The 12,970-nt window shown below is 36.9% G+C and overlaps 1 long non-coding RNA gene across 1 annotated transcript; it reads left to right on the top strand.

Annotated features, from left to right (window-relative positions):
* Positions 1-8,128: 8,128 nt before the first annotated feature.
* Positions 8,129-10,249, top strand: LOC117321326. The gene is made up of 3 exons (XR_004531314.1): positions 8,129-8,271; positions 9,211-9,299; positions 9,514-10,249. It is a non-coding gene; the product is annotated as an uncharacterized LOC117321326 (long non-coding RNA).
* The last annotated feature ends 2,721 nt before the right edge of the window (positions 10,250-12,970 follow it).

Here is a 12,970-nt window from a genome sequence, read left to right as displayed (position 1 = left end):
GTGTTCGCAATATCGTTCAAGTGTTATCTAGCTTTAAGCGGTCACAATTGATTGTTGTTTACTATAGTTACTCACATAAACTAGAGAATTGTGACAAGTAAACAAAAACAAAACAGTAATTCAAAGCGAAAATCGATAAAAGGGTGCGGGGGTATAACTTTAAAACAAAGACTGAGTGGAAATCTTGTAAAATGTAAAGCGATTATGATCAGGTGTTAGTCTTTCCTCCCAACGTTAGCGCCAACCTTGTAAATCTAGGTGAAATGACATCAAATTCAATCGGGTCCAAAACTTCTCTAATAACATTATTTTTTACATTTTTTTTACTCAAGACGTACCAAATTAATCAACAATAGGTTGTGTCTTAAACCACAAAAAAACAAACAAAACCAGACTGTCATGGCGTCAAAAACCAACGTTTTATTTACGAAGATTACTGCGCGGGGAAGGACTAGAAAGTGATCCGGACAAATCCGGAATTACAGTATTACCCTGATTATTTCAATATTCAACATCTCTCGTGTACTGATCAAGTTATAAAAAACACTGGGGTGTTACTTCTACTGACTTACTGATATTAGTTTATAAATCCATGTTGATACATGTACAGGTACTACATGCCCCCTCACCCACAACACACAAGAAAAAAAAAGAGAGAGAAAAATAAATAACTAAATAAAAAAAAAAAAAAAAAAAAATTTAAAAACTTTTAAATTTTGGGATTGCGTCTGTAGCGTACCTATTAAAATTCGCAGTTACTTCAATGTAAATCCACTTCGATGCAGATACAGAACATAAATGAAAGTCCGTGTGTTTACACTTGCCACGTGATTTCATTCAAGTAGAAGAGCTAGGTGGCTTGGTGTCAACGACGACAACACTAAACAGAACAGGTCGACGAGGAAATAATTCAATAAATGCCTTTATATATTTTTTTCTGATAGGTTTATCTATTCTAGATTTTAGAGGGTAAATGTATAGAAGCTTATCATCATTATATATTCTCAGGTAATACTGCAAGGACATCGCGCAGCTACAGTGTGTAGAATTGGTGACGAGACCGGACGTTAGAGTCTCGGGAGGTGGCAGGTCAAAGTCGTCAGCCTCTAATAGTGCCGTTTCAACATCCTGCCACTCTCGCGTACTCAGTTCAATGGAAGCCCCAATACTTCCAGCATTATGGTCCGGTTCAAGCCGGCCGACGTAGACAATTCCAAAGGAATCGGTCGCATCCGACATGTGCATGGCCGCAGCTGGAAACACGATGTCAATAGGTTACAGACAACAAAAATCCTATATCCTGGTTGGAACGAGGACGTTGTTATTTTGTAGTCATCCATTCATATGTTCACAATTATTTATTACTATTTTCTGAAATATGGAAACAATTTAACATTTTCAGTTGATTTTAAGGGGCATCTAAACAGCAAATCCAGCCAAAACAGTTGATATTTAACAAGGCTATAAATACCTACTAGGGTGCAATTTAAAAGAAGTAACCTGATAAAAGTTTGATATGTAACATGTTAAACTTTGGGCCTTGTTGTTGACATTTAATTTGTTCAGTTGTTTGTAAATTTCAACAAAACATGAGAAAAATGTATGTTTCAGGGGGACATAATTAACTCATTTGTATCGCATTAATTGTGCAAAACAGGCATGTCGTTTTGCTCACAAAAGTCTACAGCACAAAATAGGAGCATTGGTTTGACTAGATTTGGCTTTATGATATGTATTAACACTGATTTTATATTGACCTTGAAATGCAAATGGCGGTTATGAATAATATCACACAATTATGGCATATAAGAAGGTATTTTAAAAGTCAAAAATGCTTTTATTAGATACTATAAAGAACTCTAGACATGGCAGGAATACTGTTTTTAGGAAAAATTGTCCATCCGTTCAGTTTTGGGTAAAAGATATGTATTTCTGAAAAAGGCCCAAAACTCACCAGTTTGACAATTTGTCTTAAAAAGGTCATTCTTACTATAATCATATGTCTTAAAAGTATGGTATAGGAGCATTTTTAATAACTGAAATGCCCCCCTTTATGCCATATTTGTGTAATATCATCCACAGCCGCCATTTGCATTTCAAGGTCAAAACAAAATATGTGTTTATACCTACATAAAGTCAAATCCGGTCAAAGAAATGCTCCTGTGGAATAGACACTTGTGAGCATGACAGCTGGGCTAATTTTCAGTTTTGGTTATTTTTGTGACTTAGAATTATTCCATGCTACAACTTGCCACAAATTAACTCTATAGAAGAAATTATGAGTATCTACATCAAATTATTTGTGATTTTAAGACACTTCATGTCCAAACAAACATTTTGGTATATTATATGGGCTGTGTGAAGTTAGCTCAACATACGACATACGATATCAAAACTTCATATCTTGCGTTTTTACCAGCCAACGAGGTAACTTTTGAATGTTCAGCGGCTGACCATTCAAAATCTGAATGTCGTATGTCGTATGTTCAGCGGCTGAACATTCAAAATATGCCTCGTTGGCTGGTAAAAACACAAGATATGAAGTTTTGAATGTCGTATGTCGTATGTTCAGCGGCTGAACATTCAAAATCTGAATGTCGTATGTCGTATGTTCAGCGGCTGAACATTCAAAATTTGAATGTCGTATGTCGTATGTCGAGCCGCTGAACATTCAAAATCAAAATCTGAATGTCGTATGTAGTATGTTCAGCGGCTGAACATTCAAAATCTGAATGTCGTATGTCGTATGTTCAGCCGCTGAACATTCAAAATCTGAATGTCGTATGTCGTATGTTCAGCCGCTGAACATTCAAAAGTTACCTCGTTGGCTGGTAAAAACACAAGATATGAAGTTTTGAATGTCGTATGTCGTATGTTCAGCGGCTGAACATTCAAAATCTGAATGTCGTATGTCGTATGTTCAGCCGCTGAACATTCAAAAGTTACCTCGTTGGCTGGTAAAAACACAAGATATGAAGTTTTGAATGTCGTATGTCGTATGTTCAGCGGCTGAACATTCAAAATCTGAATGTCGTATGTCGTATGTTCAGCGGCTGAACATTCAAAAGTTACCTCGATGGCTGGTAAAAACACAAGATATAAAGTTTTGAATGTCGTATGTCGTATGTTGAGCCGCTGAACATTCAAAAGTTACCTCGTTGTCTGGTAAAAACACAATATATGAAGTTTTGAATGTCGTATGTCGTATGTTCAGCGGCTGAACATTCAAAATCTGAATGTCGTATGTCGTATGTTCAGCGGCTGAACATTCAAAAGTTACCTCGTTGGCTGGTAAAAACACAAGATATGAAGTTTTGAATGTCGTATGTCGTATGTTCAGCGGCTGAACATTCAAAAGTTACCTCGTTGGCTGGTAAAAACACAAGATATGAAGTTTTGAATGTCGTATGTCGTATGTTCACCGGCTTAACATTCAAAAGTTACCTCGTTGGCTGGTAAAAACACAAGATATGAAGTTTTGAATGTCGTATGTCGTATGTTCAGCGGCTGAACATTCAAAATCTGAATGTCGTATGTCGTATGTTCAGCGGCTGAACATTCAAAATCTGAATGTCGTATGTCGTATGTTCAGCCGCTGAACATTCAAAAGTGACCTCGTTGGCTGGTAAAAACACAAGATATGAAGTTTTGAATGTCGTATGTCGTATGTTCAGCGGCTGAACATTCAAAATCTGAATGTCGTATGTCGTATGTTCTACGGCTGAACATTCAAAAGTTACCTCGATGGCTGGTAAAAACACAAGATATAAAGTTTTGAATGTCGTATGTCGTATGTTCAGCGGCTGAACATTCAAAAGTTACCTCGATGGCTGGTAAAAACACAAGATATGAAGTTTTGAATGTCGTATGTCGTATGTTCAGCGGCAGAACATTCAAAATCTGAATGTCATATGTCGTATGTTCAGCGGGTGAACATTCAAAAGTTACCTCGTTGGCTGGTAAAAACACAAGATATGAAGTTTTGAATGTCGTATGTCGTATGTTCAGCGGCTGAACATTCAAAATCTGAATGTCGTATGTCGTATGTTCAGCGGCTGAACATTCAAAAGTTACCTCGTTGGCTGGTAAAAACACAAGATATGAAGTTTTGAATGTCGTATGTCGTATGTTCAGCGGCTGAACATTTAATATTTGAATGTCGTATGTCGTATGTCGTATGTTGAGCTAACTTCACACAGCCTATTATGTGACTATTTTTGTGCAAATTTTAAGATATTTATTCGTGTTTGAAATTCAACATTATTCTGCTATATAGATGACCCTTAAATTCATTTTCAACCGCTGGTAGTTTTTAGATAGTTTTCTGTCTGGTATTCATCCGCAAGCCTAATCACCACGCGCAAACATAAATAATTACACACATCTGCATTGGTTACCTTCATCTAGAGTAAATACAACGTAAGTGTAAATATTGTTTACTGGTTTATCTAGACTTATTGTCCAACCACTTTTATGTGAACCACGTACATGTCCTATTTGTACTTACAGCGACCCAACAGGACCAGTATAAGAGACTAAAAGAATTAGACCAAGTTAAGCGACCCAACAGGACCAGTATAAGAGACTAATAGAATTAGACCAAGTTAAGCGACCCAACAGGACCAGTATAAGAGACTAATAGAATTAGACCAAGTTAAGCGACCCAACAGGACCAGTATAAGAGACTAATATAATTAGACCAAGTTAAGCGACCCAACAGTACCAGTATAGGAGACTAATAGAATTAGACCAAGTTAAGCGACCCAACAGGACAAGTTTAACTGACTAATAGAATTAGACCAAGTTAAGCGACCCAACAGGACCAGTATAAGAGACTAATAGAATTAGACCAAGTTAACCGACCCAACAGGACAAGTTTAACTGACTAATAGAATTAGACCAAGTACAGCGACCCAACAGGACAAGTTTAACTGACTAATAGAATTAGACCAAGTAAAGTGACCCAACAGGACTAGTATAGGAGACTAATAGAATTAGACCAAGTTAAGCGACCCAACAGGACCAGTATAAGAGACTAATAGAATTAGACCAAGTAAAGCGACCCAACTGGACCAGTATAGGAGACTAATAGAATTAGACCAAGTTAAGCGACCCAAACGGACAAGTATAAGAGACTTATATAATTAGACCAAGTTAAGCGACCCAACAGGACCAGTATAAGAGACTAATAGAATTATAGACCAAGTTAATCGACCCAACAGGACCAGTATAAGAGACTAATAGAATTAGACCAAGTACAGCGACACAACAGGACCAGTATAAGAGACTAATAGAATTAGACCAAGTTAAGCGACCCAAAAGGACCAGTATAAGAGACTAATAGAATTAGACTAAGTTAAGCGACCCAACAGGACAAGTTTAACTGACTAATAGAATAAGACCAAGTTAAGCGACCCAACAGGACAAGTTTAACTGACTAATAGAATTAGACCAAGTTAAGCGACCCAACAGGACAAGTTTAACTGACTAATAGAATTAGACCAAGTTAAGCGACCCAACAGGACAAGTTTAACTGACTAATAGAATTAGACCAAGTTAAGCGACCCAACAGGACAAGTTTAACTGACTAATATAATTAGACCAAGTTAAGCGACCCAACAGGACAAGTTTAATTGACTAATAGAATTAGACCAAGTTAAGCGACCCAACAGGACCAGTATAAGAGACTAATAGAATTTGACCAAGTTAAGCGACCCAACAGGACCAGTATAGGAGACTAATAGAATTAGACCAAGTTAAGCGACCCAACAGGACAAATTTAACTGACTAATAGAATTAGACCAAGTTAAGCGACCCAACAGGACCAGTATAAGAGACTAATAGAATTAGACCAAGTTAAGCGACCCAACAGAACAAGTTTAACTGAATAATAGAATTAGACCAAGTTAAGCGACCCAACAGGACAAGTTTAACTGACTAATAGAATTAGACCAAGTTAAGCGACCCAACAGGACCAGTATAAGAGAGTAATAGAATTAGACCAAGTTAAGCGACCCAACAGGACCAGTATATGAGACTAATAGAATTAGACCAAGTTAAGCGACCCAACAGGACCAGTATAAGAGACTAATAGAATTTGACCAAGTTAAGCGACCCAACAGGACCAGTATAGGAGACTAATAGAATTAGACCAAGTTAAGCGACCCAACAGGACAAATTTAACTGACTAATAGAATTAGACCAAGTTAAGCGACCCAACAGGACCAGTATAAGAGACTAATAGAATTAGACCAAGTTAAGCGACCCAACAGAACAAGTTTAACTGAATGATAGAATTAGACCAAGTTAAGCGACCCAACAGGACCAGTATAAGAGACTAATAGAATTAGACCAAGTTAAGCGACCCAACAGGACACGTTTAACTGACTAATAGAATTAGACCAAGTTAAGCGACCCAACAGAACCAGTATAAGAGACTAATATAATTAGACCAAGTTAAGCGACCCAACAGGACCAGTATAAGAGACTAATAGAATTAGACCAAGTTAAGCGACCCAACAGGACAAGTTTAACTGACCAATAGAATAAGACCAAGTTAAGCGACCCAACAGGACCAGTATAACTGACTAATAGAATTAGACCAAGTTAAACGACCCAACAGGGCCAGTATAAGAGACTAATAGAATTAGACCAAGTTAAGCGACCCAACAGGACCAGTATAAGAGACTAATAGAATTAGACTAAGTTAAGCGACCCAACAGGACAAGTTTAACTAACTAATAGAATTAGACTAAGTTAAGCGACCCAACAGGACCAGTATAACTGACTAATAGAATTAGACTAAGTTAAGCGACCCAACAGGACCAGTATAACTGACTAATAGAATTAGACTAAGTTAGTCATTAGGACGACTATTGATAACTTTGAAAAGGAGAGTACTCTCAGTCAGACTGAGGTATTTAAGAAATTCACTAACGAAATGCACCTACTTGGTATTCTACCATTACATATCAAACCACTAGAGGAATTTAAGTGTGTTCCTATCAAAGTGTGTGCTCATCGAAAAATTGAACATTATGTCGCAGAATTTCTCTTTAGGGTATTCATGTTACGACGAGGATAACAGCGCGCAGCCGTCCTCGATATCTTCGCCAACGTATATATTGCAGCACGGGTCACAAATTTTTTCAAAATTCGCTAGGAATATATATCCAGTTAATCTAGATTTATTTTCATTTAGGAAATGGAAATTCGTTCGTAGATATTAATACAGAAGTTTTCAGTCTCGTAAAGATTTTCACAAAATCCAGCTACAGGTTTTGAGTAAAATGTATCAATAGTATATTATGGTTTGTATGCTTATCAAGTAAATATCAATATGAATTGTATCAGAGGAAAAGGCGTTAATAAGTTGAACAATATGTGCCTAATCCTCTGCTCAACTTTGGGGCAATAAATATGTTTAAATCAATCAATTCAAATAACATGCGGCTTTGTTTCTTTAATCCATGTTGTCCATCCTCACGTCGTTGAAGATCAAGTTAGATCAAGCCGTGATGGTCAGTCCCGAAGAGTTTCATCGGCCTCTAACTCAGTGTCATGCGTGTACTTTTTCTTTTCGGCAATGTAAAACTTATTCGCCTATTCTCTACCGAACCCGAGTCTTTATAGTATCTGCTTTCATAGCACTTTTGTAATTGATGGAGCAAAACGCTTAAAATGCTTGGGCCTAATTTTATTAGACTTCATGGAATTGACAAAATGTTCAGACATGGGTCGTTATTGCTCACCACTCCGTATCTACAGAATATTTCGCTCTGAACTTCTACAGTTTTCTCTGCTGTAGTCGTTTTCATCGCAACCACTTCCGGCAACTTCGAATGGAATCTACTGCCACGAGAAACGTCATGGCGGGAAAGACGATGTGGAAGACACTGTCATGGAATGATGGCCGTTCTCACTAATAGATAGTTGTGGCAGGTAGCGCATGTTTGACTTCTTGACACCCGACACACTGAAAGAAAAAACTCCTCAAAGTGACGAACTTAGTTAGTCAAGTCCCTGTTGAAGTCCGTCAAACTGTACGCTACGAATCATCCCTATCAGTTTGACAAATCCTCTTGGTCAGTAAATCAGATAACCCCACTTCCGATCTCCAGTGATGTAACACTTCCCGCCACTAAACAGCATCTCTTTGTGTGATCATATTTCACAAGGAGTGACCGCTACTACGTATACGCGCGCAGTCTTTTCAATAGATCAGCACACCCCTCTCTACAGGAAGCTTATTTCGTCGACGAAGTATACAATGTAAGTATTTTTGTTTGTTCATAACTTGCATATCAATTTGAGTAATGATCTAACTATATATTGAGGCAGGGACACTATTACAACAGCATGTATTGCACACATGGGCTCAGTTTCGAGATTTTGTGTAGATCTAATATCTGACGATAATGGTTATTTCGGTTAATCATACAACTGTATACTGTTTATGCCGCGGAATCATTTTTTAAAAAGATTTAAAATTGTGCTGATGTATTAAAGAACCACGGACTTGTTAATTAATAGGACATGTCTAAGTCCTTGCATGGTAGAACTGTTTTTTTTTACCGATCCACTGTGAAATTGCAGCTGATTAAAATTAGTTTTATTTCTTCTTTATAAATCAACAGACCTCTTATCGAGGTAAAAAAAAACCAGGGAAACTACTATCTCTAAAAATTGTGTATGCTGTGCTACACAATCTTATTGCTGTAAAACCAGAAGTTCCAGAGCCAATATGGCTGCACCCATGTCAGACACTGTGTATATATAACATATAGAGCATATACACTCAGTGTATTCTTCACTAGTACTGCCGATATTGTGTCCCGGTACGAGTCAAAATTTGCCTTTGTCATTAATGTGTTATCAATAGAAAAAATAGGCAACATTTTTACATTCAACAAAATATAATGATACGTTTGCAATAGGCACGTGTCTGTATGAAAATATGTATATCTGAAAATTGAACAATGCTGTTACTAGTGATCGTATAGATCGTTATTTTTGGATAAAATTACACAGCTGGTCAACTGTTTTCTATGTATATATATCGTGGAAAATGAGGTGTAACTGCATAGAAATTGTCAACATCAGTATAAAAATGTAATCAATATATTAATTTACAGTATAAGTGCCTTGTTATGTGTGTATGTTATGTTACCATTCCAGTAGTAAAGGAATACTTATCTTATTGTATTACAGTAGTAAAAAGAAGTGCCTGCTTACGAGGAATTCCATATATTTTCAAGGAAAAGATGTATGTTTTGAAAAGTGTTGAAAGTGACATGCAGGTTAGTGAAGTCTATATTTCATACCTTATAAACAGAAAGTATGTACTAAAATTGACTACTGATCCATTCACACCTTCATGCTGCATTTAGTTGAAACTTTATGTTTTGTAATAGAAACAATTTCAAAAGTGTAAACAACTACAAGATTGTTTTGAAAAATCGGAAATATTCATTCATGTAACTTTATATTAAATTATGTTTGTGCTAATATCAGGAGGACTAAGCAGGGATGAAACTGAAGTACCATGACGTCATGACAATCATGGATGATGACTTTTGTGTTGAAATAGATGGGGAACAAATCATTCAGTGCGATTCTTTATTGGATTTTTTTTTTCGGACTTGTCACCATTATATATGCTTTCAACTAAGGATATCCTAGGAAATGGCCAAACATTCCTCTTCATTCAGAAAGTCATCTTAGGACTACATGATGAATTCGAAGAACTGGACAGAAAGCTCTCATCGGTGGTGCCCGAAATAACTAGGGCGATGTATTATGTTTTTTGGACTTTATAATAGGCAGAATATCATTTTTAAAGGGATTCTTGAGCGTTAAAAAATGCTCATATTCATCTAGAAACTAGATAACAGTCTGGAAACAGAAAACTTGATCCTGAAAAGAGATACAGGTGGTAATTTTATTTGATCCTGAAGTCTCTACAGGTGGTAGGTTTCTGTGAAGGGCTGAGATTAATTATTGCATTTTGCTATTTTTAATTAGCTTATATCAAAAATGAAAACAAATCACATTATTGCATACATAAAATCCTGTGTATCTTGGAAAATGAATGACATATTATTATGTTAAATGTTTATGCTGCTATGTGTCCCAAGATGTTGAAAGAGGCACACCTTTGGAATAAAGTTGAATTATCTACATACCAAAGAAAATCACATCTTTTTATTATTCATAGTAATTTGTATATATTATAACTAAGAGATTTTTCAAGACAAACATTTCATGATGATGAAATATTTTCACTAGATCAATTATTAATTAATCAGCTGCAACTTTCTTTTTTCGCCTGATCTTTTACACAAGTGACAGACATTACTTCGTCAATAAGGTGATCTCCCGTGGTTAATAGTGTAATAGTTATTTGTCAAGGTACGATTTCAATTATTTCATCAGAATCAGAACTTATTTAACATCAGTACTTCGTCAAAGTGACATTATTGCTTCGTCAAAGTGACATTGTTACTTCGTCAAAGTGACATACTTACTTCGTCAAACTGACATCATTACTTCGTCAAAGTGACATCATCACTTCGTCAAAGTGACATACGTACTTCGTCAAAGTGACATCATTACTTCGTCAAAATGACATTGTTACTCCGTCAAACTGACATTGTTACTTCGTCAAAGTGACATCATTACTTCGTCAAAGTGACATCATTACTTCGTCAAAGTGACATTGTTACTTCGTCAAAATGACATTGTTACTTCGTCAAAGTGACATATGTACTTCGTCAAACTGACATCATTACTTCGTCAAAGTGACATTGTTACTTCGTCAAAGTGACATTCTTACTTCGTCAAAGTGACGACTTTGGTTCCTCAACTTTACTATTTGACCAGTCATTTTAAGGACAATCAACTTGACGAATTAAATTTGTCAAGCTGACAAACTATTTTTTCAGTGCACGTGACTTACAAACGTGCTCAATGCCGGGCCACAAGACCTAGCTTCGTGCCAGGCCCTTCATCTTAACAACGCAGTCAAGTCTTACTCATCCGATTCGTTATTCTCTTCCTGACTCCACCGGGACAATAACACATATTCACCCAAAACAGACAGCTCTGACGAATGCAGACTTCCATATGTTTGTTGTAGAGAAATTTGCCGTCAACCTCTCTCCACACTTCCTCTACAGTACAATTCACCTTCGACATAATTGTCCATATGATACACCATAAACGCGTCAACTGTGTCTTTATGTTTTAAAGAAAAGATCAAAATGAGTAGGTACTTACTCTGGCGCCGTGTAGCTTCTTCTACGCGTCGAAATGCTGCGTCACATCGCTTATATCATACCCATTTTCGGCCTGCTTCGAGCGAGTAGCTGGTTAAGAGGATTATGAAAGACGAAAAGTACTAAATAAAATTCTTGTAGTAGCTGACAAGTCTCAGAAACGACTTGATGACTTACGTTTTCTGGACACGGCGCGTTTACGACGGCATCCGTCTCATTAGACGTCTTGTGTACAGGTACATGTGTAGGCCATGTTTGTGCCAACAAATCTCAATGGAGGTTTTGAAGAACTCACACTTGTCTTTATTTACATGAAAAAAATACGAAACCAAACGCCGAAGTACGGTTTCTAAACTTCATCGGTCGTCCGAGTAACGATGATGTAGTCCAGAATACATTGTACGTTGGACACGCCCTGTAAAACTTTATCAGCAAAATTATCGTTGACCTTGTGTAACGGATACTGGTCTACGGCGGAAACTGTAGCCATGACCTTAAAACTACCGCATACATGTATGTTATGAGTATGCTGAGTACTATGTATGTGGCCGACTCTGAATGTTCAACTTAGGAAAGTCCTCCATTCTCGCCTATAGGTATATTAACCTCTGGCTTTAAATAACAAAAACGTTATTGACCGTGTCGGTCGGATATATCTTGCAGAATTGAAATCAAGGACACTTCAGACTCTCCAACATCAGCCGCTTACCGCGATCTTTACATAAACTGTAACCAGCAAAGACAGCTTACAAGTATTCCGTATGGTGACCTACCGTGACGTTTTCAATTTCCTAATCGTTAATTTTCCATTTCTAGATAGCAACATCCCTGCATTCCCTACTTGTATGTCCCAGTTGATTCGGTATTCAAGGTTTGTTCCAATTATCACGATTTCCGTGACAAATTTCAACTATTGATGGAGAAATTACAACACAAGACTTCGGGAGATGCATGTCGGTGAAAACCCAGGGAAAACACCCTAAAAACCTTTATTGTTATTTTATGAACACTTTTATTTGAAAACACTTTTTAATATTATTTCCTTATGCGATATGAAGTCAGACGTGTTTGATGCTGATGTATATGCCAAATGTTTCCGTAGTTACCAGTCTAACTCTGATTTAAGATTGTAACTTTTATTTGACCTAGATTTGTATAATTCGTGTCGTCGATGTAGCAGAAGACGCATACTCCCCTGGAGCGTCTGTTTTTATCATTGTTGAACTTTTTAGGAGTCTCTATGTAAATCTTTAATTTTGTTTATGTTTTGTCCTTGGTTAATCGATTATGTTCATGATATCATCTACATTAGATAGATTCATTTCTTGACGGACGTATTCGTATATATTCTGGAAAATCCTTCCCACCTTCTTATCCAAATTACTATAATACTTCCGGTTTTAATTTACGTTTTTTTTTCGTTAAAATGTCGATATTCCTTATTCAACTAGCCGATCGAGCATTAAAGCTTACAAAGTAACCAATGTGTTTTGCATCCAGTCCTCAAACTAGCCGATGTGTTTTGCATCCAGTCCTCAAACTAACCGATGTGTTCAGCCTTCAACTTACAAACTAACCGATGTGTTCTGCCTTCAACTTACAAACTAACCAATGTGTTCTGCCTTCAACTTACAAACTAACCGATGTGTTCTGCCTTCAGCAAATTAACTGATCATTGAGGTTAGCACTTTCCT

The sequence above is a fragment of the Pecten maximus genome, unplaced genomic scaffold, assembly GCF_902652985.1.
Source record: "Pecten maximus unplaced genomic scaffold, xPecMax1.1, whole genome shotgun sequence".
In the NCBI taxonomy this organism is placed as follows: Eukaryota; Metazoa; Mollusca; class Bivalvia; order Pectinida; family Pectinidae; genus Pecten; species Pecten maximus.
The sequence above is the reverse complement of the archived record's forward strand: the minus strand, read 5'-3'. Positions and strand labels throughout refer to the sequence as shown.